The sequence below is a fragment of the Pan troglodytes genome, chromosome 1, assembly GCF_028858775.2.
Source record: "Pan troglodytes isolate AG18354 chromosome 1, NHGRI_mPanTro3-v2.0_pri, whole genome shotgun sequence".
Classification (NCBI taxonomy): domain Eukaryota; kingdom Metazoa; phylum Chordata; class Mammalia; order Primates; family Hominidae; genus Pan; species Pan troglodytes.
The window spans coordinates 5,431,099-5,458,226 of record NC_072398.2 but is presented as its reverse complement, the minus strand read 5'-3'; the positions used below and the strand labels follow the sequence as shown (position 1 = coordinate 5,458,226).

Sequence of the window (27,128 nt, the reverse complement as noted above, 5' to 3'; positions counted from 1 at the left end):
GTTCTAAAAAGTGCTACCACGTTTACCCACATCTTTAATCAGATTTTTTTGAACTAAAACACATTAAAAAATTTAAGCCAAAACATTTAGCAAGATGCCTTAAAGAATATGTCAGACAGTGAAATACTCTGTTTTCAACATACTGGCCAATATTTTTAAAAATTGCTATTCATGCAGTATTTTGATGAGGCACAATTCAAATATACATTAAAGCTAGAAGTTTCTGAAGTTTTCTGAATTATCCTGAAAATATACCAAGTACGGTTTCATTTATTTGTGAAAATGTCCTTACAGTTTCATCCTCATTTGTGATATATTTCATAGGCTATGGATATTTCCACTTCTTTGGTACTGTAAGTTGTTTTTTATAAAAAACAACAAAAATTATTTGTTTATAAATTTAGACTGTAACACTTAACTATCTGTCTAGAAATACTGGCATCCATCACCATGTGCCATTAAACATTAAAATATCCTTATATGAAGCTACTAGCACTCCATTCAAAAGTGAGGGTTATTTTTCTAGTGTAACCAATTTATTCTTTTAAACCAAAATAGAAGTTCTTAGTCACTATACCCCGTCCTATGAAAGACTCTTAAATACTAAATTAGGTGGCTCTCCCAGGTACAACAACCCTTGACTCATCATCCAAAATTATTCAGTAATATTTACTAGCGTGGAATGCCGGATGAAAACAATTTGAAAAGAAAAATGTAAAGAACCACCACCTACATCTGTATGGGAATTAATCATACTCTTAGGTTTATTGACTTCCTCATGTCGACCAAAGCCATATCCTCTTTACTTCTCTAAGAAAACACTTCTGCTTATCTCAGCACTTTCATCCCTATGTGAGCTTGATTAGTTTCTTCATCTGCAAAATAAAGAGTTGTGACAATCAAATAATGCTTTAAACCTCCATGAGGAGAAGAAATATTATTTTTAGCTAGGTGTTCCACAGTCTCATTTTAAAGATAATAACCCAAATACAGCTTAAGTACTGGCCGTAGCAGAGAAAAGTTCAGCTCCAAAATAAGTTGAGGTTACTTTTTTAAGTATGAGAAATAATTTTGTAGAACAAAATGTGAAATCAGCTGGCCAGGCACAGTGGCTCACGCCTGTAATCCCAGCACTTTGGGAGGCCAAGGCGGGTGGTTCACAAGGTCAGGAGTTACAGACAAGCCTGGCCAACAAAGTGAAACCCCGTCTCTACTAAAAATACAAAAATTAGCCAGGTGTGGTGGCACGTGCCTGTAGTCCCAGCTACTCGGGAGGCTGAGGCAGGAGAATCGCTTGAACCCCTTGAACCCAGGTGGAGGTTGCAGGGAGCTCAGACCATGCCATTGCACTCCAGCCTAGGTGACGGAGTGAGACTCCATCTCAAAAACAAACAAAAGAACAAAATTTGAAATCATCATCACTAAATAACCACTAATACCATACATCCGAAATACTTTTATCCAACTGTTTTCTTTATATTTTCTTTAAATAATTTATTTCCCTCCACATTTATAAAACAATCATATATCCCTAAATAAACATAAGGTTCCAAGAAACAACCTTCTATCTGTGACCATTCTCTCAAACAGCCTCTACAGCTTGGTATTCTTATTCTATGATAGTCAGAGCATTATAATAAATACTCCAATTGTAATAGCTACAGAGCTCTAGACTTGCACATAACACCTAATAAAAATACTAACAGCTACTACTGAATTCATTCAAGACATTCTAAATTTATTATCTCATTTTGTTTTCACAAGATCCTAGAATAGCAAGTATTGTTTCCTTCTTTCAAAAGATGAAGAAATTCACATTTAAATAGTTGAAGTGACTATGAGTAAATTCACTCATCTAAGTTAAGTGATATTTAAATCTGGTCTTTGTAACTTCAAAGACATTCTGCCTTTAATATTTCAATCACCTTAATATGTATACTTGCCTGTACTACTAAGATTTAGCAAATGGCTCTGAAAGAATCAGAAGTAACATATCATTAATAAAGCATAGACCTGCAAGTTTGCTTGTGTATAAAAGTTGGTATAAGCTTGCTTTTCCCAGTCACTCATTAATATCCTGACCACTGACAAACCATACCCTCTCACTTTAATAACAAACACCTTCTACTTAAAAAATGGCATACTGCTCGCCTCCAAACTTGGTAGGGATATTAGGATTGACTATGAAACTGTAAATACATGGACATAATCCTACGCACAAATATGGACATATTCCTGGCCACCGATATAAAAGAAAGAAATACATGAGACAAAGGAAAAGTCAAGGTGGCTGATGACTTTCTATGCCTTTTCAGCAAACACGGATTAGAGTCACTTGAGTAAAAACTGACGGTGAGAGAGAAAGTTTTTTCTAGATAGACCTGACCTCTATTTCTTTATGAAAAGCAGAAAATAACAGATAACCTTCCTTTAATTCTTTCAGAAAGACATTACTCTGGACACGAAGCTCTGTCAGTACGCTGGCCTTTCAACCATGCTTTGGGCAATTTCTGCTTGATAATTATGCAACAAAACCTTAAATGTTTTAGGAAGGCATGAGTTCCAAAAGTCAAAATAAGCACTTTTTAATTCTCCACACATATTTTTTTTTGAAATGTTAAGTCCACATTGGGCGGAAAAAAGAAAAAAGGAGAAAAGTCAGAGCTTCTCTTTTTTGTTTTCTAGTTATTCCATTCATATTGATTGGTTCTGAAATGTTACAAAAATTTTTGGTGTTCTAGAAAATAAGTAATATGGAAAATTTTTACCTAAGGTCACTGTTTCTTCTCAATTATTTAAGGTGAAAGTAATAAACCAGACATTTAAGTAAACATGCTCACTTCCATCTAAATATAAATGTTATCACAGCATTTGAAAACATTCCAGATATATCAAATCTCTAACACCTAATGACAAGAATGTATCAGAAGGAAATAGACAACCAACTCATTAATGCTTGATAAAAATGCATGCTTGTCATTTATAGAATCCATGACAACCATGAGAAAAAGAGTATGTACTGATCAAAAAGGCCAGGTTACTATATAACTTTGTTTCACAACTAAGGACATTTAAGTTCAAAGTATTATGGAATTACTTACAAAATAAACTGGGTACTCTCTACCTCACCCCTAGTGGTAGGCTATAAAACAAATCGATTCAGTTTAAAATAGTTTATGTGCCGACTAGTGTTAAAACGTTCATGTATGCATTAAGATCACACCAAATCACCTGACTGATTCCTTAATCAAAAGCTCCTCTTGGCAGTTAGCAGTACACACCTAACATTAGCCAAACAGGTTATCTACCATCAACACGGAGAAATAAGAAACTTTGTATTGCCATTTAAAGAAGTTGCTTTCTAAAACTAGACATGAATAAGGGACAGAAGAGGAAGTATTAAACCCCTAAACTAATTAACGAAATAAGGGAGGGGGGATGCAGGAAAACAATGATAATTAGTATGTACCCTTGGTTAACCAAATCCACACATACATTCATTCTGTATATGCACAAACATCAGCAGCATCATAAACCGTCTCAAGTTCTAGCCATTATTCAGTTCGACATCTGCACATGTTTATGCGTCTCTCCAAACAACCTCTTGAACACCCTGCTGGAGCTGTCATTTTTTTCTTCTCCCTATCTGGCAGATGGCAAGTCAACAATCGGCATCAACAGCAGCCGAATATCTCCCCCTCCATCCTACCCCCCTAAACAGACACAATAATAACTTCTTTGTGCTTCCCTACAATGCAGCTGCTTAAACCATTTCGCTACAAGGCTGCTTTGCCTTAATAAAAAAAAAAAAAAAAAAAAAAAATCCCTTCTGTCAAGTCTAAAAAGCAGCATAATGTTAAGCAAGCTAAAGCCACAGCACAGCTGCAAACGGGCAGACACATTGACAGCTCCTCCCTTAACAAAGCCCTGTGAATTGAAGGGGGTTCATCTGAGGCTCACACAGTAATTAGTATAAAAAAGTCCGACAGCCTCTATTATGCTAAGGGAAAAAAAAACTGGACAGAACTGGGCTGCTGTTTTGCGTCAAGAGTTCTGCTGCAGAGTAGATAAATCATGTTGGGTTTTTTCCCCTCTTTTTAAAGACAGTAATAAGGAGGATGAGAGAAGCTAATTTGAAAACTTGGACACAGTAATTGTACCATATGGTGAGCATTTATCCTTTCTGAAATGCACGCTAACAGTCACTTACATGCACACTGCTTTGTTTTACAGTTGTTATTCTCTCTACCATATTCATAAAATGGATTTGAATATCTGATACTCAAGATAAGTTGTGTGTAATTAGCAAGAGAACTGCCTAGGTTTAATTTATTGGCCTTGCACTGCAATCTAGTAAAATGCAAAACAAAATTAAACAATGTGTCCACTTTGTAAAGATATTTTTTCTTTAACTCAACAAAAAACTAATGAATACAAGTTCATTGGAGTGTTTCTAAGTTAAGGTACAGTATATTTTGAAAATTCCAACAGAATAAACTATAGATGTTGATAAGATTTCTGATATGTCACCATAAGAATAATTTTTCAGAAAGATCACCTGGTTTAATTTTGTATTTCACTGAAGCAGATGTAACTCTTCCTCATATACATCAGTAAACCTAGATGCAAGAGAAATTTCCTTGCATATGTCCTAAAAATTTTAGGAAAAGAAATTCTGTCATTTATTAAATAGTTATTAAGTACTATGTGCCAAGCACCTATCTGGCACGGGGAGGAGAATATAGAAAAGCTTTCACATTTTTTTTAAATCTAAACATAAATTGACTTATTTTGTCTACTTCAAAATTCTATACAAATCTACTATTTGAAGCAAGACTTTAATAACACTAATAGTACATTGGTTATCATGGCACAATATATATCAAAATATATAGGGAACAAGATTAGTTTAATCAGAAGTAAATTCACTGTAATGACATCTGTGTGCCCCTTTTAGGTAAAATATTCTGTGTTTACTCAATATAAACTATGTTCTAAAACTGACATACTCAACTAGAACTCATATGAATCCTTTAAATTTCAAGTGGAGTAAAATCACTGGTTTGAATTTCTACAGCATCCATTTGACCACAAGTATCCTTCTGATCAATATTTTGGGGACATGAAAAAGCAGAATATTTTAAGGTATTGTTAGTTCAAGACAGAACTAAGAGTCCCTACTAAAGCTTGAAGTAATCTGTCTTTAAAAGAAAGACTGTGACTCCACCCAGGAAATTGGGCATAATTACATTAAGAAGGAATGGCTTCATCCAGAAAGTACCACTAATAATTTTCTATAATAAATCTCCATTTTGGCTTAACAGAAATAAACTTGGTCACCCACTACTAGTATAGTGGCTTCCCTTTATGCTACTGGTATTGGGCCATATGACCAATTTACACCTTGGATAAAAATATTCACTTTTGTATACTGCTTTACAGTTTACCAAATATTTTTAAATATTAACATGGGTCTTAAAAGTTCATTATACTGGGCCGACTTTGGTTTTGACATAGACAGATGTTTTGATTGAGAAATATGTGACCAACAACAGAAGTCTGATTCTGCATACTTTCAAACTGGGTGAATCCTACTGTATTAACAATGTCATGATACTATCTGGTGTTAAACAAAAAATGGGATCATTCTCTACAAAGTGGAGAGAGATCATTCTTTTTCTAAAAATCTGCAGAAAAACATTACATAATAACTCTTCTTGTTAAATAAACGAGGGAAAGAAAAAAAGTATTTTTAGAAGAGAAAATTTTCATTATTTTGAAAACAGGTTCAAAGGTGTTACCAAATGACTTATCTTTTTATCACATTCATATGAATAAAAAGCCATTCTTAGTGGAGAAAAAACAATTGTTTCCATTTAGGAAAATCAAGTTGAGGATATGTGTGTACACTGAATACTCCATTTAGTGATAATACTCAGGGTAAACGGGATGTGAATATAAGATCTGAAAATTTAACAAAATAATGATGGCTTTGTCCAGGAAAGGTGTTGTTACAGCATTTGATCAAAAGTTTTTCTTAGTTAAATCTGTCAACAATTTCTGAACTACCTGAAACCATTTTGATTATATCAATGACAACACTGCAGAAAAATATGTCTGTAAGGAAAAATTAAGACTGTTTTAAAAGCTTCTAATAAGAAATATTTGCCAAGAATACATGATTTTTAAGAAGAATTCTTCTTCATATAATCACAATTCTGATATCCTTTACCTAAAGGGGAATAGGGATAATTAAATTAGAACAAAGCTGTAAGAAAATGTTCATAAATAAGAATTACAGAACCAAATGATCCTAGTGGGTCTGGTAAACATTCTCATTTTTATTTACCTATGTTGCATCTTTTAAGAGCTCATATCTGCCACAAAAGTAACAAGTTGCTGTTTTCTTATTAAATGTGAATAATTTCTCATAAGGTCTAGCAGGTACCAAATACAATTTAATTTATAATGTATGGGGTATTATTAAATACTTGCAAATATTAAGTCAAAGACTGACATACCACTAAGAAAATAATGCAGTGGTCTATTGATACACTAACAATGATGGCAAAACCTAATCCAAGACTTTGGGATGCAAAAAACCTAACATATGGATATGGACTTCCTCAGCAGAAATTCAAGTAATGCATAGTTTAAAACAAACTCTTCATTTCTATAATAAACACAAATCAAGCAATGAGAATACCTAACATAGAATTTTAAATTCAGAAAGACAAGAAATTAAAAATGATTACTTCATATTTTATAATGATGTTGTGGAAAAAAGAACGAAAAGAGGAGAGGTCATGTCTAGAATAGTATTCAGAAGTAGGCCTCAGCCAAATATTTACCCCTGATACTTGTCTTTAACCTTAGTGCTCTATTAGAACTCTTTCAGTTACAAGGAACAAAGATCCACTGAAGCTAACACAAGTAAAAATGGGTCATTCTAATAATACTAACACTTCATCCAAAGAATATAGGTAGCCCTTTTGCAAGTAAGATCTGGAAGGTGATTAAATCACTTTCTTTTATCTTCTTCAGGGATTGTGTCAAGTCTGGCTTCTGTCCCTGGTCTCTCTCCCATTCCCCTCCCAGGCCTGGATGGATCTCAGTCTGTCTGCTCCATCTTCCACACTCTACCCACCAGCTCCTTAGCTCACTCAGAAGTTTTTTTCCTTCATAAACTCAGCTTGCTGCTACCTCTTACAGGCAATGCTACCCATGACACATAATACATTAAAGAATGTGGTTTAGTGTTACTTTAGAAATGTTTAAGTAACTTCCATATAATTTCAATTTGTATTAAAGTCTTTTAGTTACTATTATTGTATACTAGGTAATCGAAATGTCTTCCCAAGAGTCATACCCAGTGGCTTTTAAATTGTGGGTCAAGATTTTTAATTTTCAAGGACTAGGTAGTATCAAAAATATTGGAAGCACTGGCAGACTCCACCTGATAAACAGGCTGGGTTCCAACGGTCATTGTCAGAGATTTAAAATTTAGTTTATCATTTTAAAAAATTATTAATACAAATGGTAACTAGTTCCCACATGTCATTAGTTAAAAAAGCACTGTATAACTACTACTTGCTACTTTAATATTTGCTTTCATTCTCCTTACTTCATATGAGAGACAAGTCAGATATTAATATTACCATCAGTATTCTATGCTCAAGAGTTTCAAAGCTATAAGCACCTGATTAAAGAATGAGACATTGAGCACCCTATCATTGGACGGCCACATATCAAAGATGTTATAAAAGAAATTTGAGTTCTGAGTTAAAGGTGGTATCAAACTGCCCCATAGGTTACTTTTAACACCAAGATTCTAGTATATTGGTGATTTTACAGATTAGGAAACCAAGATTTCAAGTTAAGACACATGTTATTGAACTAGTTCTTTTGACTTCAAGTCCAGCTAATTTCGATCATAAAACATACATTCTACATTATACTTGTAAGAAATCCTGGAATCTCAAATTCCTTTTAATAGTACTTTTATTTTTAAAAGTTAGAATTATAAGTTAGAATCCAGTTATGCTGAATATGCAACATTTCTATGATTACACCCATTAAAGTATGCAAACAAGAGTAAGGTCAAAGAAGAGAGCTACATTCATTTTACATTGGATGCTATGCATAAGAAAACAGAGGACCTTTCCTTTTCAAGTAGAGGTAGCAATTGCTCCTAAAACACCACCCAAGGCTCAGCTGAGGTGGTCTCTTACCATTTGTTTAGAAGGGAATCTGATCTGTAGCTGAAGCAATTATGAACAGGAGGTAAGAAAATCCCCATGTCTTATAACCATTTCCAACATACACACAACTGGGGACATGGATGTCCACAAGCCAACGATTGTATGCATTCTCTGTATCGTTATTTACATAGGAGATGAAAATTGGAAACATCAAGTGAGTCATGTAGTGTATTTTTAATTTATAATTATGAAATCTTCACTTTAAAGTTTTTTTTAAAAAAAAGCTATCTAAAGCCACAAACATTTTACCTATCTACTTTTTGTTTTGTTTTTTTTCAGACAGTCTCTCTCTGTCGCCAAGGCTGGAGTGCAGTGGCATGATCTTGGCTCACTGCGATCTCTGCCTCCTGGATTCAAGTGATTCTCCTGCCTCAGCCTCCCGAGGCTGCTACCCTTACAGCTGGGATTACAGGCCCTCACCACCACGCCCGGATAATTTTCTTTTTTGTATTTTTTTTCAGTAGAGACGGGGTTTCACCGTGTTAGCCAGGATGGTCTCGATCTCCTGACCTCGTGATCTGCCCGCCTCGGCCTCCCAAAGTGCTGGGATTACAGGCATGAGCCACCGCGCCCAGCCTCAGCTTCAATTATGAAGAGTAAATGCTAGCAAAATGAATTGATGAATTTTTTCTTTTTAAATATTCTATCCAATATTTTGCATGTCCAAAACACAAGGTAAATTTCACCTATATTTAGGTGTTGTAGAAGTCCAACAAACTGGATTTCATATATGCACAAAACAAGCCATAATCCAATTATTTTCATGGGATAAGTCATTCCCTAAGGGGATAATTCCCCTAAGGGAATGACTCATTAGGGAAATTATTCAAGTAATGAATCTAACTCCCAGCAAACAAGATATATAGGTATGCAGTTCTATTTATTTAAACATTCCACCTTTTTCTGAGTATCACGTATGTCAAGACAGTCATTGCAAAAACATTTGCAAGCTGCATGTGGAATGTGGCAAAATTCCTTTTTAAAAAAACCGATAGTCTTTAAATCCTATCCCAACTCTCAGAGACTTTTCTTATTTCATAATGCCCCCCTACTCCTACAACTCCCCAAATTACTCTAATTTATTCACATAACTCTCTGCTAACTTTAAGTTTTTTGTATCAATTCCCTAACAAAACATTCCAAATTGTTCTATCTTTTATTCATCTCATCGAGTTCCACACCGAGTCTTCCTCCAACTGGAGTCACACCCCAATTTCTCACTCCTCAGTTCAACTTTAGTTTTCCTGACTACCAATTCCAATTGCTAAGAAATGAGAAGTATATTTTGAGTAAACTAAATTACGTACTCAAATCACTGTTGAGTGTATCAGTGAAGGTAATGCTGGCTGCTGAGAGAGGTAAATCATGACAACTTAGTGCTTTACTACAATGAAAGTTTTGTTTCTGGCTCATGTAAGGTCAAAACAATGTTTCCTTTCAATGGCAGTGACTGAAGGACCTAGAATCCTCTCTTTTAGAGGCTCTTCCATCTCCTTGGTTTCATGACTGCCATCAGAAGGGAAGAGAGAAAGAACACTGAACACAGATGTTCATGACCCAAGCCTAGAGGAGGCATGCATTAATTCTGCTCACATGTGAGTGGCCAGAACTCAGTCGTATGGCCACACCTAACTCCAAGACAGCTGCAAAAAACAGTCTAGATTGGTGCTAGGGCAGAGTAGGTGTACTACGCGCAAACGGATTTGGCCAATCTCTGCTACACTGAACATCTCTTGTATGTTCTTAAATACTTACTTAATAACCTTAGTGTTAAGAGAGAGACATAAGAAATGAAAGCAACTGTATATCTAAAAATGGTGGCCGGGCGTGGTGCCTCACACCTGTAATCCCAGCACTCTGGAAGGCCTTGGTGGGCAGATCACCTGAGATCAGGAGGTCAAGACCAGCCTGACCCCGTCTCTACTAAAAATACAAAATTGCCCGGGGCATGGTGGCACATGCCTGTAATCCCAGCTACTCGGGAGGCTGAGGCAGGAGAATCACTTGAACCCAGGAGGTGAGGGTGCAGTGAGCCAAGACCGTGCCATTGCACTCCAGCCTGGGCAACAAGAACAAAACTCAAACTCAAAAAAAATTAAAAATAAAATAAAAATAAAAATGGTTAAAAATGGTTAAAATGGTAAATTTTATGTTACATATATTTTTGCCAAAATAAAAAGGATCTTAAAATCTTTTTGATGAGACCAAAAGACATAGTAAAAAAAAAAAAATTAAAAAGTTCTAAATCAAACATGAGCAAATGTCAAAATATAATTAAAAGCTAAGTATAATATAATCTTCATGTGTTTTATCAATACTACATAGAGTTCTATGATTTTTATCATAAATAGGATCTCAGCCTGACTTGGCCTGTCTGCTCTGGTCTAAAAGATGTGAGGAGAAAAAAAGAGACTTGTTAATATCATAATATTATCTTAAACCAGTAATTTGAATAAAGAGATCTCCTCAAATATTAGTATCTTAAAATTATAAAGTAGATAAATATTAAGGGTTAATGCAATTTGGAGCCAATCAAAATGCAATAATCTCTTGTTGTTTTCCTTTCATTTTTTATGTATTCCCAGATGGTCCAACTATTCCGAAAAGCTCACGGTATATACTCTTGGGAAAATAAGCATGTAAAGCATTCTTTTAAAGTACTTGCCACACCATATTCTACTGGCAAATAGGGCTAATGCTGGAGCTCAGAAAACAATACTCCAAAATATGGCACTTCAGCACGCAAAGTACTTTGCACTAAAGGACACTGGAAGGTATCAGAAGCAGCCTCAGAACCTGGATCTCTGTCATCTTCTCCTGCCCTCCTGTCTCTTGCCCCTCATTCTCCCCCAAAGCAAGTACAGACACCAGAATTCCTCCTCACCAAAGCAGATAATAAAGACTAGATCTCTCTTCTCCAAAGCCAGCCATAAAAACTACAATTACTACTCTAACCTTCCCCTCACCTTTCTGTCTAGGAACTGGCCTAGACAGAAATTCTGTCTAGAAATTCTCTGACCTACCCTTGTCCCAATAATATAGGTCATAAGACCCTCATCAGAGGGGTCCTGTCCCATACCTGGGAGGAAGAAACATTACAAGAGAGAGGCCAAGAAGAATCTGAACAGACAGGTCTTGGTGAGTTTTTATATGCAGTCTATTAATATTAGATCATAACCTTTTTGCCCAGTCCTATTTCTACATAGCTGTCCATTTTTCACTGAACCTAAGCACTGAAAAATGGATAGTTGTCCCATATGTTTGGGGTCTTCACTCTGAAGGCTCCTGTGTCATGTAAAACTATAATTAAACAGATTTGTTATGCTTTTCTCTTATTAATCTGTATTTTGTTATAGGAGTGTTGGCCATAACCCTTATGATGCGGAGGAAAGGGATCATTCCCTTTCCACTACTATACTACCAAATATAAACTAGTAGTACCCTTATAATTCTTATATTTTCTTACTATTTTTTACATAATGGAGAGAAAAAGGAATTAATAACCCTGGGAAATTTACTATGCCAATGTAATCCTACCTACTTTTAGAAGGTATCAAAATATTTGTAGAATTAAAGAATGCCACTGCTAAAAGGAAACAAATTTGTGTAGTATTAGATAACACTTCTGTTGCTTCCAGGCAAGGCACATCAGAGGTGAGATTACCCTACAGATAACTTTTTTAAGAAAAGATAAAAGTAACCTAGGTATTATAATTTTCTAGATAACTTTTAAGTAACATAGACGTTATAATAATTTTCAACTTTTATAGCAGATTTAAATTCCTACATATTATATAACAAAATCTCTAAAGGAGCCAAGCATAAGACATTCCAAATAATTTCCAAACACATTTTGGCTATGAATACATTTCAGTTTTACAGTCATTAAAATTTACACAGCTTAGCAGGTCACAGCAGGTGTTACGTTATTCTCACGAACAAAAGTTTAACATTAAGAACAATTCATATATTTTGACACATCTGCTATATATATTCGTGTTGCAAGGACTAGACTACGAGCTTAAGGTTTTATTATATTATGCTTACATTTGAACTGGTTATCATAAAAAAGAAACATTATACTATAAAACTTCAGAGAAAAAGATATACATTAAAATAGCAACAACCTAAATTTACTCTATAATATAAAGTTCCATCAAAGCAGCTCCATCTAAATGTTAACATGTCTAAATATTCTGTGCATGCTTCTGAGTACATGCATATGAATAAAATGCTAAGGGGAAAACAACATAATTGCCAAAATTTGTTTTATAAAAGGCATTTCCCCCATCACATAACTTCACCATTTCTAGTGATCATCACACCCCCAGACCAAAGCATGAAGTTAAAGAAGGCCCTTATAATACACATAAAAAGTCAACAACTTCCTTCAGACTAAGAAGAACAAATTCTAAGCTAGAGAACCCTGGATGAGAATGACCTGCCCAATCCCTACTGAAAAAGATGGAAAATTTTTTCCTAAATGGAGAGAATCACATAATGATTCATGTCTTCAATAAAACATCAACTAACTCAGAAAAAGAAATACCATGGCAAATTATACCTCAAATATTATATTAGACATGAGCAATGTAAAAACAACTATCACCATAAGAACCCTGTCTAGGAAGCAATTAATCTTTCTCAAGAAATGCAGTAAGTCTGGGCACCCATTTTCAAAATTATCAAGGCCACTTTTCATTTAAACATTAACATTTATTATTTTCATTTAAAATGTTCAATGTGAAATTGTTAATATGTTAATATGTGTTTTAATACATTAGTTTATAAGTAATAATAAGGTCTGAAAAACAATTTATAAAAATGACTATATGCTGTTACGCTCAAAAGAAATCATAAACATTTTTCCCAGCTCACAGCAGGCCCTTTATCTGAGGGATTATTACAAAGCAACTAAAAACTCAATCACAATATAACGAAAATAATGTTAGCTGGCATAGGAGAGTGTTTTGAAGTGCTTTCTGAATACCTCAGTCTCACACTCAAATCAGGAGCATCTGTCCACCAACTGTCAAGATAACGTCTAGCCTAGGAGTTTTCCTGAATTCATCACTATTCATAGATGCCTGTCACTATTCAGAAAAAGAAGAAAGAAAGAGCCATACTTTCAAAGCTATTTTCTTTTTCTATATGTCCTAGTAGAGGCGAATATAGAATTTATCACTTTGAAGCCAATGTAGTCTGAATCAACCGGTCCTCCATCTCCAGATCTAAGAATGCAAGTTAAATGTTCTCTAGAAATTATAGATAATTCACTATGTCATATTAATACTTCTCACTTATATTACTACTGATTGAAGGATCTGATCCCTAGACTCAAAGCCATTACCTCACCATTACTTTCACAACTAGAAAGTACAATCCAGCCACCAACCCCTATAGAAAATGGCACAATCAAGAGTAAAGTGTTTCCACTGACGCCAAGCACTGTGGTTCATGCATGTAATCTCAGCACTTTGGGAGGCCAAGGTGGGAGGGCTTGAGGACATGATATGAGTTTGAGACTTGGGTAGAGATCCTGTCTCTACAAAAAATACAAAAAAAAAATTAGCCAAGCATAGTGGAACCTGCCAGCAGTTCCAGCTACTTGGGAGTCTGAGGTGGAAGATCACTTGAGCACAGGAAGTGGAGGATACAGTGAGCCATAATGCACCAGTGCACTCCAGCCTGAGAGACAGAGTAATATCTGTCTGGGGAAAAAAAGGTGTTTTCATTGGCTTCGTTTTAGATGCTGCTGCAAAATTCAAGTTAAAGCTGTCTCTCTCAAGAAACTTCATTTAAAATGAATTCCTATGAAATTTATATCCTTATTTTCCGAGTCAGAAACAACAAATTTCATTTTATAACAAACATAAATAATCCTCAAAGTACTCAGAAATGCTTTTCTGAGCCACTGTAACAATGCTGTGTGATACAGGAGAGGAAAACAAGACTGTCATCCCTGCAGTCCTCAAAAGAAAAAGTTACACCAAACAAACAAGATAAACAAGGTAGGCCAAAATCTAGAAAAATTGAGGGAAAAAAAAAACAACAAAGAATCCAGAAAAAGGTAAAACTACCCGTTACTGAGTATGCAGTTGTACCATTTTCTACTTTACATACTAACTAGTTCAGTCAGTAATATCTCTATTTTTAGTTCCTTAAACCTACATACATTAGAGAACTATTAGGTGAGCAAATCAGTAATCAAGACCAAAAACAGAGAATCAATAAGGAATTTAGTTTTCAAAGGCATATTTTTTTCAAATGCAAAAGTAAGGAATTTTTTCCTATATTATAAGACTTATGGTATCTTAATGTTTATTTATTTCCATAATAATTTAAGGGAATGAATCTTCAGTTTTTGTGTAAATATGACTTACCATGGCACTTAATACAAATGCATCCATCTTCTGGGATCCAGACCTACAAGTTCTAATTTCATTTTCTGGAAAACTACACTTTTACCAAGGATTAAGGGGGTTCTAATACAGGTGGACTATTGCCCTCCCTTTAAGAAATACTAATTTAAGAGCTCAGTATCTCCTGGGAGAAAAAACTGAATTTTAAATTAAAATCATTCTTAAATCATTCAGATCTCTGGCCAACAAAATACTTTCCAGTTTCTGAGGGAAAAAAGATGAAGAAAAGGCAACTATTGTTATAAAATATCCTACAATATAGAAGAAAAATCAGGTATACAAGAAACAAAAGTAGGGTTGGGCACAGTGGCTCACACCTATAATCCCAGAACTTTGGGAGGCTAAGGCAGGAGGATCACTTGAGGCCAGGAGTCCAGGACCAGCCTCGGCAACATAGCAAGACCTTGTCTAGACCAAAAAAAAAAAAAAAAAAAAAACTAAATTAGCCTGGCATGATGATGCATGCCCGTAGTTCTAGCTACTCGGGAGGTTAGCTTGAGCCCAGGAGTTTGAGGATGCAGTGAGCTATGATAAGGCCACTGCATTCCAGCCTCAGAGACAGAGCGAGCCTTGTCTTTAAAGAAAAAAAAAAAAAGAGAAAAAGAAATGAAACTGCAATAAGGGCAGTAAGAAAAGTTCTGGAAAGTGTTGACAGTTTCAGAAGGAAGAGTTTACTTTCAAATGGTGACAAGGGAAGACAAGATACAAGAGGTGAAACTTGAGCTATAACTTGAAGGGTTGATGAGTAGGACTTCACCAGTGACTAGAGTGAGTGAAATATTCCATGGGGGCACTGTGCTATCTGCAAAGATGCAGGAAAAAAAATTATAACACCACTCTCCAGGAACATGTGACCAATCTAGCAGAATAACAGAACAGAACTCAGCCTTTTTTGTGTCTCTACTTCAGAGACAAGAATAATATACTCCAGCAGTAACACTGCTCACTGCATACGGAGATTTGCAAGGGTTAAGGGTCGGGGGCATAACCACAGAAATAAGGTCCTTGTGACAACTAAATAAGATAAAATATTATATTTAAGATCATTACATTCCTTTTGAAGGTCACTTTGACTACTTCAATACACAGTTCAAATATATTTAATTCTTCCAAAATACCATTGCCAAAAAAAATTAGTGAAAGTGGTAACTGGCTTATATAATTTCGACGATTTAATGAAAACAATACATATGCCACATATACATGGCTAAAAGATATCACAGTTGATTCAAAATGGATAAGCAGTAGATATGTTGTTACAATTTTCAAAGTAATAGCTAAAAAGTACACACAGAAAGGTGTTTATACACATTCACTCATCTATCTGGCACTTCGTAGAAGACTAGGAAAGCTACTGGCCTTTTTAAAAGGTTAGTTCTCATAAAGGCCTAGTGCAGGCAGCTCTGGAATTTCATGCCTCCAACATTAATGTCTGGAATTTCATACCTCCAACATTAATGTCTAGTATGCTGGTGGGTGCTACTCATCTTTTCAAATCTGTTTTAATTATTCTGTTGCTGGGCATTATAACAGATCTTAAGTTTGATAAATTTAGAGTTCCAACTGGAGGTTAACCCACGCCCCAATATGTAAGCCAAATCCATTTCAATTATTTACGAAAGGCAGATAATAACAGAACAAGACTGATTATTTAGGTATTAAAGGATGTATAAGTAAATTCCGGTGGTGAAATCTGGAAAAATTATCTGGATGAAGAGTCAGGTGTTTTTTAACGTGTGGGAAAAAGTTGTGGGGTTAATATTATTTGATCTACTTACTAAATATAAAAATATTTTACACCTATAAAGTGAACTCAATTAATGCAGGGAACAATCTAAAATATGGCAAATATTTAATATGGTTGTTTGGTAATATTTAAGTTCAGTTTCTATAGCTTACAACAGGTAAATTCTCAAAAGAAGTTATCAATTTTCTGAAAATCTCAGTCTGTGGTTGCTCAACTTAGCAACCAATGTTCTCTTTTTCAACCCAAAAGAAAGTTAATATTTATCTATGAACAAGCACTCAGTCCCACAGCCATGAGAGTTGTCAAAATAACAGGAAGAAAAATGGACCAAGGATATATAAAGCTGAAAATGGGTCAGAATGCTCAAATTAAGAATCAAATTTATGTTTTTATTTTTCTTGCTTTTTCTTGCAAGCCAGGGCATCCTCATGAAAAAACAGGTAAGAATTTGGCAAGAATAGGGATAGAAAGCAAAAAGAAACTTGTTTTCCCAAACATCTGGCATCCTTCAACAAACTCTGGCAATGAAAAGTCAAAGCAAAGCAGATAAGATTCTGCCAATCACCTTCTACATAGGCAGTGGCAATAGGTGGCCTAGCCAAGGCTCCCTGCCTGAGCTGAGAAGAGAGATGTCAGTATTGTGGTAAAGCCCACCTCCTTGGTCTTCAACAGATTCCTTCCATACCCCTAGGTTATGACAGAAAATGAGCAATTCACACAAGCATAAATGTGAAACATTAACATTTAAAAGGAGCCTAACCTACATAATAAGTGCTGAGGCTGAATACACATTGTGGGTCAAAATCAGGACAAGGCAGCTCAACATGGCATCTGTTAAGGGAAGAAAAATAAAGGGCAGACAAAAGACAACATTTAATCCTAGGTTCAGCCTTCATAAATCAGCATACAATACCAAAAGTAAGTTAGCTGATTGATTGATTGATTGATTGAGACAGGGTCTTGCTCTGTTGCCCAGGCTGGAGTGCGATGGTACAATCTCAGCTCAACACAGCCTTGACCTCCTGACTCAAGCAATCCTCCCAAGCAGCTGGGACTTCAGGCATGCACTATCATGCGTGGCTAATTCTGTTCACTTTTTGTGGAGATAGGGTCTTGCTATGTTGCCCAGGAAGGTCTAGAACTCTTGGCCTCAAATGATCCTCCCACCTCAGCCTCCCAAAGTGCCAGGATTACAGGTGTCAGCCACTGCTCCCAGCCCCAAAAGTTTATTATTATAAGGACTCTTACTCTTCATTGTAATTTATAGGCTGAAATTGCAAAACTGAAAACCCTATTCTTGCAACAATAACTTGAGGTATTTAGAACTCATGAAACCAAGTTTCACATCCTCTTTCTTAAGTCTGCAGAAAAGGAACCTCCATCCTTATAGTTCAAAGTCTTTCTAGCAAAGAAAAAAAGAGAACCAAGAAAAAAAAGCATCATAACTATTTTGTAAGTATCAAACTAAAAAATTTGATATAATCTTAGTTTAAAAAAATAATTATAACACTGATTTGATATTTAGGCATAGAGGGATGTTGGCGTTTTATAAGAATTGACCTGACTATAAGCAGCACTCAGCTACATCTCTCAAAAATAAGTGAAAGCCATTTTAAGAGCTTGAAGTAATATGTTGTAGTCCTATGACATTAATAGTTTAACGGAAACCACATACAACTTGAAGACTAAAGCTATCAACTCCCTAAACAACTCACAGTGTACGTTAACATGACTTGACTATTCAGGGAGAGCCTCACCCTGGCAAACGGTTTGATTGTTCATCACAGCAAACTCCTGAAACACGCATCAACGATTCAATAGAAAGCCCCAACAGTATGTAAGATTTTTTGAATCCCTTGCTGTTGCATAATGGTCATCATCCAATTTTAATCAAACACACACACACACCCAGTATTGACTCAACCTCAACCAAACTTTGATTCTCAGTACATACTATCCTTGCTTTCTTCCCTCCAAGAAACTGCTAAAGTTCTAACCGGGTGGTGTACTCCCTTTCTGTGACAGGCAATAAACTCTATCTATAGGTTGTGAGGGAGACACTTGGGCAGCCAGCACTTGATACTATGCCAGCTGTAAGTTTTAATCATTCAGGAATATAGTGCAAAGAGTACTGTGAACTTATGGTGTGCTAATGCATCATACTAGCAATTGTGAATTTAGATCATAAACCTTTGTATTTCACCTAAAACTTTATGGGAACAGATAGGACAGGACAGGCAATCCCCATGCTTTTGTAGAAAAACTGTCTGGTCATATGCTGTCAGTTCTTCACGATTTCAAAGAATAACCACTTGAAAGAAAATTTTCAAAAATCTAAAGACTTAATAAAACTAAGATCAATGAGTTTTAAAGTACGTGTCACTAAAAGCACAAACTCATTTGCAGTCTATGGACTCTAAGGCAAGAGTCATATGCCAGACATCCCAGAAGAGGAAAAAAGTTATTAGAGACAAAAAGGACTTCAGGGAAACTTAGTTTTTCCTTAGGGAAAGGAGTCCTCCATGGAGTCACATGGCCCTCCAATAAGTAGGCATCAGGTAGTGTATCAAGAACTGATACAAGATCAGAAAGGAAGAGCCAATGAGTTAGGAGAAACCAAGGTTGGGTTTCAAGAATTGAGTTGCTACTTGTGCTGAATGATATTAAGAGATGGAGAAAAAGAAAGAGAAAAATGTTCACGCGGATGTCAATGATTTTTATTAGACTCTTCAGAGGAGTAAGAAATCCAAATAAACTAGAGTTTAGGGCAGAAAATTAACTACAAGGTGAGAATATGAAAGATGCCAGTGTGGACAAACCATGCAATAAAATTTTATTAAAAGAGAAGCAGAAATAGAGGCAGTAGCGGAATGGGAAGCAATATGTCAAGAGGGGGCTTTTCTTTTTAGGATGGAAGATACTATTGCACCTTTATATGCCGGTGTGAATGACAAAGCAGAGAGGGAGAGACTGGTAATACAAGAGAGGTAATGATTTGAGATTTTGAAAAGATTAAAAGGATGGAATTCAAAATACTAGTGAAAATAAGAGCATATGCACTGAGTTTAAAGCATGAGAATATGGTGAGAACATAAATGGGTACAGCCTTTCCAGGAAAAAAATCAAGTACCTCATAGATTATAAAGAGACATGAAAGTAACCATATCCTTTGAGCCAGTAATTTCACTCATAAAAATCTACCTTAAAAAAAGATCTGAAATCTATCTTAACTGTCTAATGATCAGGGAGAACTGTTAGGTAAATAATTATAAAATGCTATTAAAAGTCCTTAATGATATGGGAAAACGTTTATAATATTAAGAGAAAAAAAGCAAGATATAAAATTCCAAATGTTGTATTTTAAAAATAAAAATATGTGCATAGACAAAAGATTAAGGAGACATAAAATATTAGTAATATCTCTGGACAATAAATGATAGATTACAGTGTTCTTCTTTATGCATATTTTTCATTTTCCCTAATAAGAATGGGTCACTTTATTACCAGAATAATTTACTTTCATCTTGCCTGTATTTTCCAAGTCTCTCTACTGACACCTTCCTAACAGCTTTAAATATTTGTGTATTTCAGAAATAAAATTGTGATAGTGGCAGGAGGCAGACAAATTCCTAGGCAGATTGGGACAGGTCCCCAGTGAAACCCAACCTTCAGGCCACACACAGCATGAAGCCTGAAAACCTGGCTGCTCCTTCTAGCTGGAATCCACAACCTGGAGGGAGAATTTCCTTTACGCCTTTCAGCCAATGAAATGGTGTTTTTTCCAGGTCCACCCATGGACCACTCAGCACGCACTTCCTCCTGCCCAGGGACCAATCAGCACACACTTCCTCCATTTTGAGCCCATAAAAACCCCAGCTTCAGCTGGACTCAAGGTAAGTAAGGACTACCCTTAGGAGCTGCCTGCTTTGGGTCTCCTCTCTGCTGAGCTGTTCTGCTACTCAGTAAAACTTCTCCACCTTGCTCACCTTCCAGTTGTCCATATAACCTCATTCTTCCTGGACAAAGGACCAGAATTCGGGACCCACCCAACAGTGGGCATGAAAAGGGCTGCAACACTTTCCTGGCCAACTCACCAAACTGTGGGTGGTGACATGCTCCCATTTGCTGGACTGCAGGAGTGAAAAGCAGTGACACTTCTGGGGGCCGAGACATCAGGATTTCCCGAGCCAGGGCTGTAACACTATAGCCTTCCTGCCTTCTGCCTGCATTGGGCAGCTGCCCCATGTGACAGGAAGTGGCAGTGGAGCTGGGCCAGCCTGGGAGCCGCCGGCTGGGGTGAGGTGGTGGGACTGAACAAGCTGAAACCTGCTCCCCCTGCTCGCCGAGCCGCGGGTGGAGAGAATGAGAGAGCACGCCTGACCCACTCCTTGAGGCTCTGCAGTTGCTGGCGTCCCCAAGTTTTTAGGTGCCACCGCATCCCCCTTTTCCAGACACCAGCACCTGCACCAGAAACTATGTGTGGTACGCCTGCTCCAGCTGCAGCCTGGCAAGGAGCCGGCACCTCTGCCAGCACCCAGAGCTGCCTGCCCCACCACAGCTGGCCAGACCCTGTGTTAGCTCTCTCACACACCCTTCAGTGCTCTGAGCCTGGTTTGCCCTCATCAGGCGTGGGATCCGGGTTGGGCGAACTGAGTGCAGCCTGCCGGGCTGAGTGGGTGGAACGAGCACAGTGGGAGTGAGTGAAACTCAAGCAGGGGCGCCACAGGCCACAATGGTTCCCAGCTGGCAGAGTGACACCTGAAGGATCCCGTGACATTTCGATTATTTCTGCTCATAGCATAAACTCTTATATGTAAGTATCTACCACAAGCCAAAATGAAAGCAAAAAATATATATAATAGCCTGCTGTAGATATATATTATGTTGTTGTAGCAGCTCATGTTTTCTACCATCCATACGTTTAAGATAAATGGCATGCAATATCACCAATAATAAGGCAATAGAGAACAAAGAGTCTGCAAGAATTTAGAAAACACTTGCTTTGATATACAGCAAGAACTAAGGGGCAAGAAGAGGTAATGGGCAACCTCTGAGTCACTCTTACTGGATGGTCTCAGTACAGCAACAGTAACTAGGATAAGCCAAGGCGTCCTCTACGCACATAGTGAGGCCAGCTTGAAACAAGGAAGTACATAGTTGCAGACTTGGAAGCTAGCCACCGCAGCTATTTAAAAATCAATAGAGAGATTATTTTTTAAACCCTCTTTATCCAAAAAGAGTGTTCTGTGAAGAGAAATAGAAGGCACTAGAAGTGACGCACTGAAAGACCTCAGTTCATGGAATGATCACATTTGTAAACTAATAGTTTGTGCCTCTTTTTAGAGTCAAAAGTCAGTAAGCTCAAGTCAGTAAGCTCTGGGTTGGAATTCCAGCTCCTGTTTATTAGCTGTGCAACCATGGACCAATGTACTTCACTAACCCTCAGAATCTTCATTTATAATTTCAGGATTATGATATTGTACTTATAGAGCTTTGAAGAGGATAAAATGAAATAAAATGGGAAAACACTCAGTGAAATGCCTCATATGTAATTACCATGTAACAGTTTTTCCTTTCTTCCTAATTTCATTTACCACCTTCACAATTTGTGTCATATTCACATGCCATCTACATTATTTACTTAATATTGTTCCTCATATAGATTTACATATTTTTTTCTAAATAAATTTCGCCTCATCTTAACACTACCCACTGAGAGGCTGAATATAAAATGGACAACAGTGAGATCATGTATAACCACAGAACTCTGAGCCACAACCTTTGCAACCAACGCAGGATGGCAAACCACAAGCTCTGCAGCCAAGGCCCACAACGGTCAGGACTTGGGCAATGACAACCAAGGACCAAATAGAAAAAGCTAAGATGTTCCCCAGACCAGTCACACAAGATACCCACACTTCCAGCTTTCCCATGCCAACAGCCTTCCAACCACAGCATACCTAAAGCTGCCTCTTTCTTCCATTAAAAAGCTTCTCCACTCCCTTGCTGAGCCTACCAAAGGGAAGAGACGGTGGCTGACTGGACGTTTCTCAATCTTTGGAATTACTAAATACAGCAAATGTGTTTTTAAATAATACCCTCAGACTCTAGGTAGTCTAGAAATTTACAACACTGCTTCTTAGTGATGACAGAGTTGTTATATAACACACTGGTTCATTTAAAAGAACAGGAAAAGAGTTTGTGTACTGATAATACAAATTTAACTCATGTTGAGAAAAATAAGTAATAAATACCAATGAACAAACAACCAGCACTCTCAAGGACTATATGGTGACACATCTATTGTTATGTGCATTTGCCAATCAGTATTGTTATGGTTCTACAAAGAATCCAGTGCACCAGACTGTAGCTAATTATGTATATTCAAGTGATTAGCAAGCACTTGTTGCCTCTTTCACACCACCCTCCAAACAGCAGCCTTTGAGAGGAGAATAGACTGCAAATTTATTGAGAGAACACTGTTAATCCTTTGGGGAGAATGTAAATGTAAACAGGACTACTCTACATCAAGGTGCTTTGACAACAACAATCATCTGCATAAACACATGCTCAACAACAAACAGGTGTTCTATTTCACAACTAGCACCCATTTGATGCTTTCAAGTAAGCATTATGCACAAACTGTTAGAAGTACTTTGAAACCAGCTGCAATTACTATAATTAGCTGCTTTCCTATACTTTGTTTCCTTTTACCTGTTCAGTACTGTGCTATGCCAATTCATACACTCCAAGTAAAATGACCAGTTCAGGACTTTTACTGGTAAGGTATGAAAAGCACACAAACTAGACTCCATTTAAACTAAGTCAACTGGAACTTTCTGCAAAATATCAAAAATACTAAAGGCAAAATTCAAATACTTCTATTTTAAAATTACATTAATGAGACAAAAGATAGCTCTCTTTCAAAGCTGTTTAAAGTTTTGACTCATAAGAGACCTCAATTATTGTAGTATTAACTGACTAGAAGAGGAAAAGGGGAAATATTCTAAAAGTCTATCAATTAAAGAATAAATAAAAAGTAGTGCTACATATTCAAATGGAATACTATACAGCAGCTAAAAGGCATAACCTACCAATAGCTTTAGCTACAGCTGTAACTACATTGCACACGGACAGAGCACAAAAACAATATTAAGTGAAAAAAGAAAAATTTCAGAATGCCAATAAGTATAAGCTAGCAATCATAAACATATGTAGTGACCAAATCAAAATCTATATAGAAGTTATATCTCAGAGACCTTTTGGGTTCAGTTACAGACCTCTACAATAAATATGGCAATAAAACAAGTTATATGAAATTCTGGTTTCCCAGCTCATATAAAAGTTATATTTACACTACACTATAGTCTATTAAATGTGCAATAGCATTATGTCTTTTAAAAAGTACGTATCTTAATTAAAAACATTATTGCTAAAAATGCTAATGAAGTGAGCATATGCTGTTGGAAAAAATGACACAGATAGACTTGCTCAAAAGAGTTGCCACAAACCTTCAATTTGTACAAAATGCAATATGTGCAAAGTGCAATTAAACAAAGCACAATAAACTGAGGTACAACTGTAACCATTAGCCTAATTCTAAAACCAAAATTTTCAAATGTATTAATATAAATCTCAGAAAATCCAAAAGTCAAATATGGCATGAACTCTCAACAGAAAAAAATTACCTAATTCTCTTAAATCCAATCCAATGATAAACACACTGTCAAGTCCATGAGGGCTGTGACTATTTCAGCACTGTGTACTGCTGTATCTCCTGTACCTCACTGGCACTTCCAGTAAGTAATATTTCATCAATAAAGTATTTATGAAGGAGTGAATCAATGTATGTATGAATGTGTAAATGAGTGCACAAATCAAAGTTCACAAATAAACTGAAACACTGAAGTATTGTTTAAAAATATACAGTGTGAACTATAAAAAGGGAAAAGAATACCAGGTCACATTACTCCATTACAGTCATGCATTGCTTAATGATGGGGATACATTCTGAGAAATGCATCATTAGGCAATTTCCTCACTGAGTGAACATCATAGAAACACCTAGTTTTTAGGCTACAAACCTGAACATGTTACTGTACTGAATACGCAGTTCTAACACAATGGTATCTGTGTATCTAGACAAATCTAAACATAGAGAAGGTACAGTAAAAATACAGTATACAGGGTAAAAAAAAAAAGTGGCACACCTCTATAGGGCACTTACCACGAATGGGGCTTGTAGGACTAGAAGTGACTCTGGGTGAATCACTGGTGAGTGAATATGAGGTCTAGTATATTACTGTAGACTACTGTGGACTTCATAAACACCGTACACTTAGGCTACAATAACAAAATATTTTTCTTTCTTCAATAATAAATTCAGCTTACTATAACTTTTTTACTTCATAAACTGTTTAATTTTGTAGCTTTTTGACTCTTGCAGTAACACAGCTTAAAGCACAAATACACTGTACAGCTGTACGAAAGTATTTTCTTTATATCCTTATTCTATAAGCTTTTTTCTACTTAAATTTTTTTTACTTTTTTGTTAAAAACTTAGATATAAACATACATATTAGCCTAGACCTACACGGGGTCAGGATCATCAATATCATTGTCCTCCTCCACATCTTGTCCCAGTGGAGGGCTTTTGGGGGCAATAATGTGCATGGGGCTGCCATCTCCAATAACAACGCCTTCTTCTGTAACACCTCCTGAAGGACCTGCATGAGACTGTTTTACAGTTAACCTTTAAAAAAGAAAATAAAGCAGAGAGAGTACACTCTGAAATGACAACAGTATAATAAATACATAAACCAGTAACACGGTCATTTATTATCATTATCAAGTACTATGTACTGTATATAATTGTATGTGCTATACTTTTATACAAAACTGGCAATGCAATAGGTTGGTTTACACCACCATCACCATAAAAACGTAATGCATTGTACTATGATGTTACATCACTAGGCAATAAGAATTTTTTAGTTCCATTATAATCTTATGGGATCGCTGTCATATATGCAGTCCATCATTGACTGAAACATCATTCTGCACCACATGACTATTTTTCAAGATGTTTCTAAAAATATCATCTAAGTATGATATTTGAAACTTTAACTGGCTACTCATACCAAAAGCAATTTGTAACATTACTTTATACCCAGAAAAATATTTCGTTGTGTTTCCTCTCATAACATTTTCCACCATTTTTATTAGAGACTACTGCAACATACCTAGCAACAAACGTTAGCATGAGTAGCCAGCTCTTACTATCAGTCATCACCAGTCATTCTCATAGTTGATATGAGTTGTCCAACTATTTCCATCTTTTTATTAGATAGCTGCAAAAGTGGGTGCATGCTCACCACAATCACCTGTGGGAAACAAATGTAAGCCCAACTGATGGGTCAAACTGTAGAGGAGAGAAGCCAATGACAGGCATTTGAGACAATGCCATGGAAGAATAAATAGAATGGGAGAATGAATTTGAAGTTCAAAGTAAGTATTTCAAATATTATTAAAAAGTAAAATTATTCTTCCTTTTGCTAGTGCTAAACACAAAATACATCCTAAATAAATATTAAGTACAGTGGTAAGTAATTTAGGGGGAGATGCATTTAGCTTTGGTTATATTTAGCCTAAACCATCTGCCACATACTTTTTTTAATCTGTAAAAATAAGAAAATGCAAGTGCTAGACAGAAAGCTTGAGATGGGGGTAAAAAGTATATGCTTCGTAGTCAAATACATGGATTCAAATCCTGGCTCTGCCACTTATTATCAGTGTAACCTGGATAACATTAATCCCTCTGAAACTCCCATTTCTTTCACTAGAAAACTGGATGATAATAATTTGGTAACACCTACCACAGAAAGTTGTTCTAAAGCTTAGGTTATTTTATATAAACCAATTAGCATAGTGCCTGGCACATACCATAGTGAGTAATCAATGTTAGAAATTACAATTACCAATCATTGTCATAGTGATAAATCAACATTCAGATTCCAAAAACCTGGGGTCAAGAAAAACATAAAAGGCCTTAAATGGCTGTACTTGATGCCCAATGTTAATGGAATTTACTAGAAAGAAAGGAACTAAAGAAGGCTGAAGGAATCATAGTCCTGGAAGAAAATGAGAAGCAAGAATTAGAAAAAAGAATGGCCCTACCAATAAAGGTTTAAAAGTCAGAAAAATAACAGCTATAGAGGTATTTTGTTCTTAAAGCTATTTCAAAGGCAAACCAAAACAAGAATGAAGTGAATGGTATTATACAGCAATCTTAAAGAAATTAGGAGCCTTGCAAGTACTAAGTTCGAAGATAAAGAAATGGAAGCCTAACAAAATGAGAAAGTCAAGGCATATGCTGATTTGAAACAAAACAGACGTACTAAGACTTTGCTTAAGATTCATCTACTTTAAAACACCTCAAAGTCCATGTAACTTCATCCAGATGTATGCCACCCCTATATTGCTATTTTCTTTCCACCTTCCCAACAGATAACAGCCATGCAAGTGGCATTTCATAGACACAAGTATTTGCTGAATAAATGAACCATCACACACAAATAACAAATGTAAATTATCTGAACACAGAGCAATCTTTCCAGCATCATTTCTCACTAGTCCCTTTCTCACAGAATCCCTCAAACCCTACTAATCTACTTTCACTTCCAGAAAGGTGCAAGAGTC

General features: G+C 36.2%; 1 protein-coding gene and 1 long non-coding RNA gene across 5 annotated transcripts in view; both read right to left on the bottom strand.

The window, feature by feature from the left end:
- Positions 1-27,128, bottom strand: part of AKT3 (AKT serine/threonine kinase 3) — a 360,266-nt gene that overhangs the window by 210,195 nt on the left and 122,943 nt on the right.
- On the bottom strand, positions 734-26,906 carry LOC134809889 (uncharacterized). Its single transcript, XR_010156613.1, has 3 exons — positions 25,673-26,906; positions 25,024-25,182; positions 734-875 (listed from the first exon to the last, which is right to left on the bottom strand). It is a non-coding gene; the product is annotated as an uncharacterized LOC134809889 (long non-coding RNA).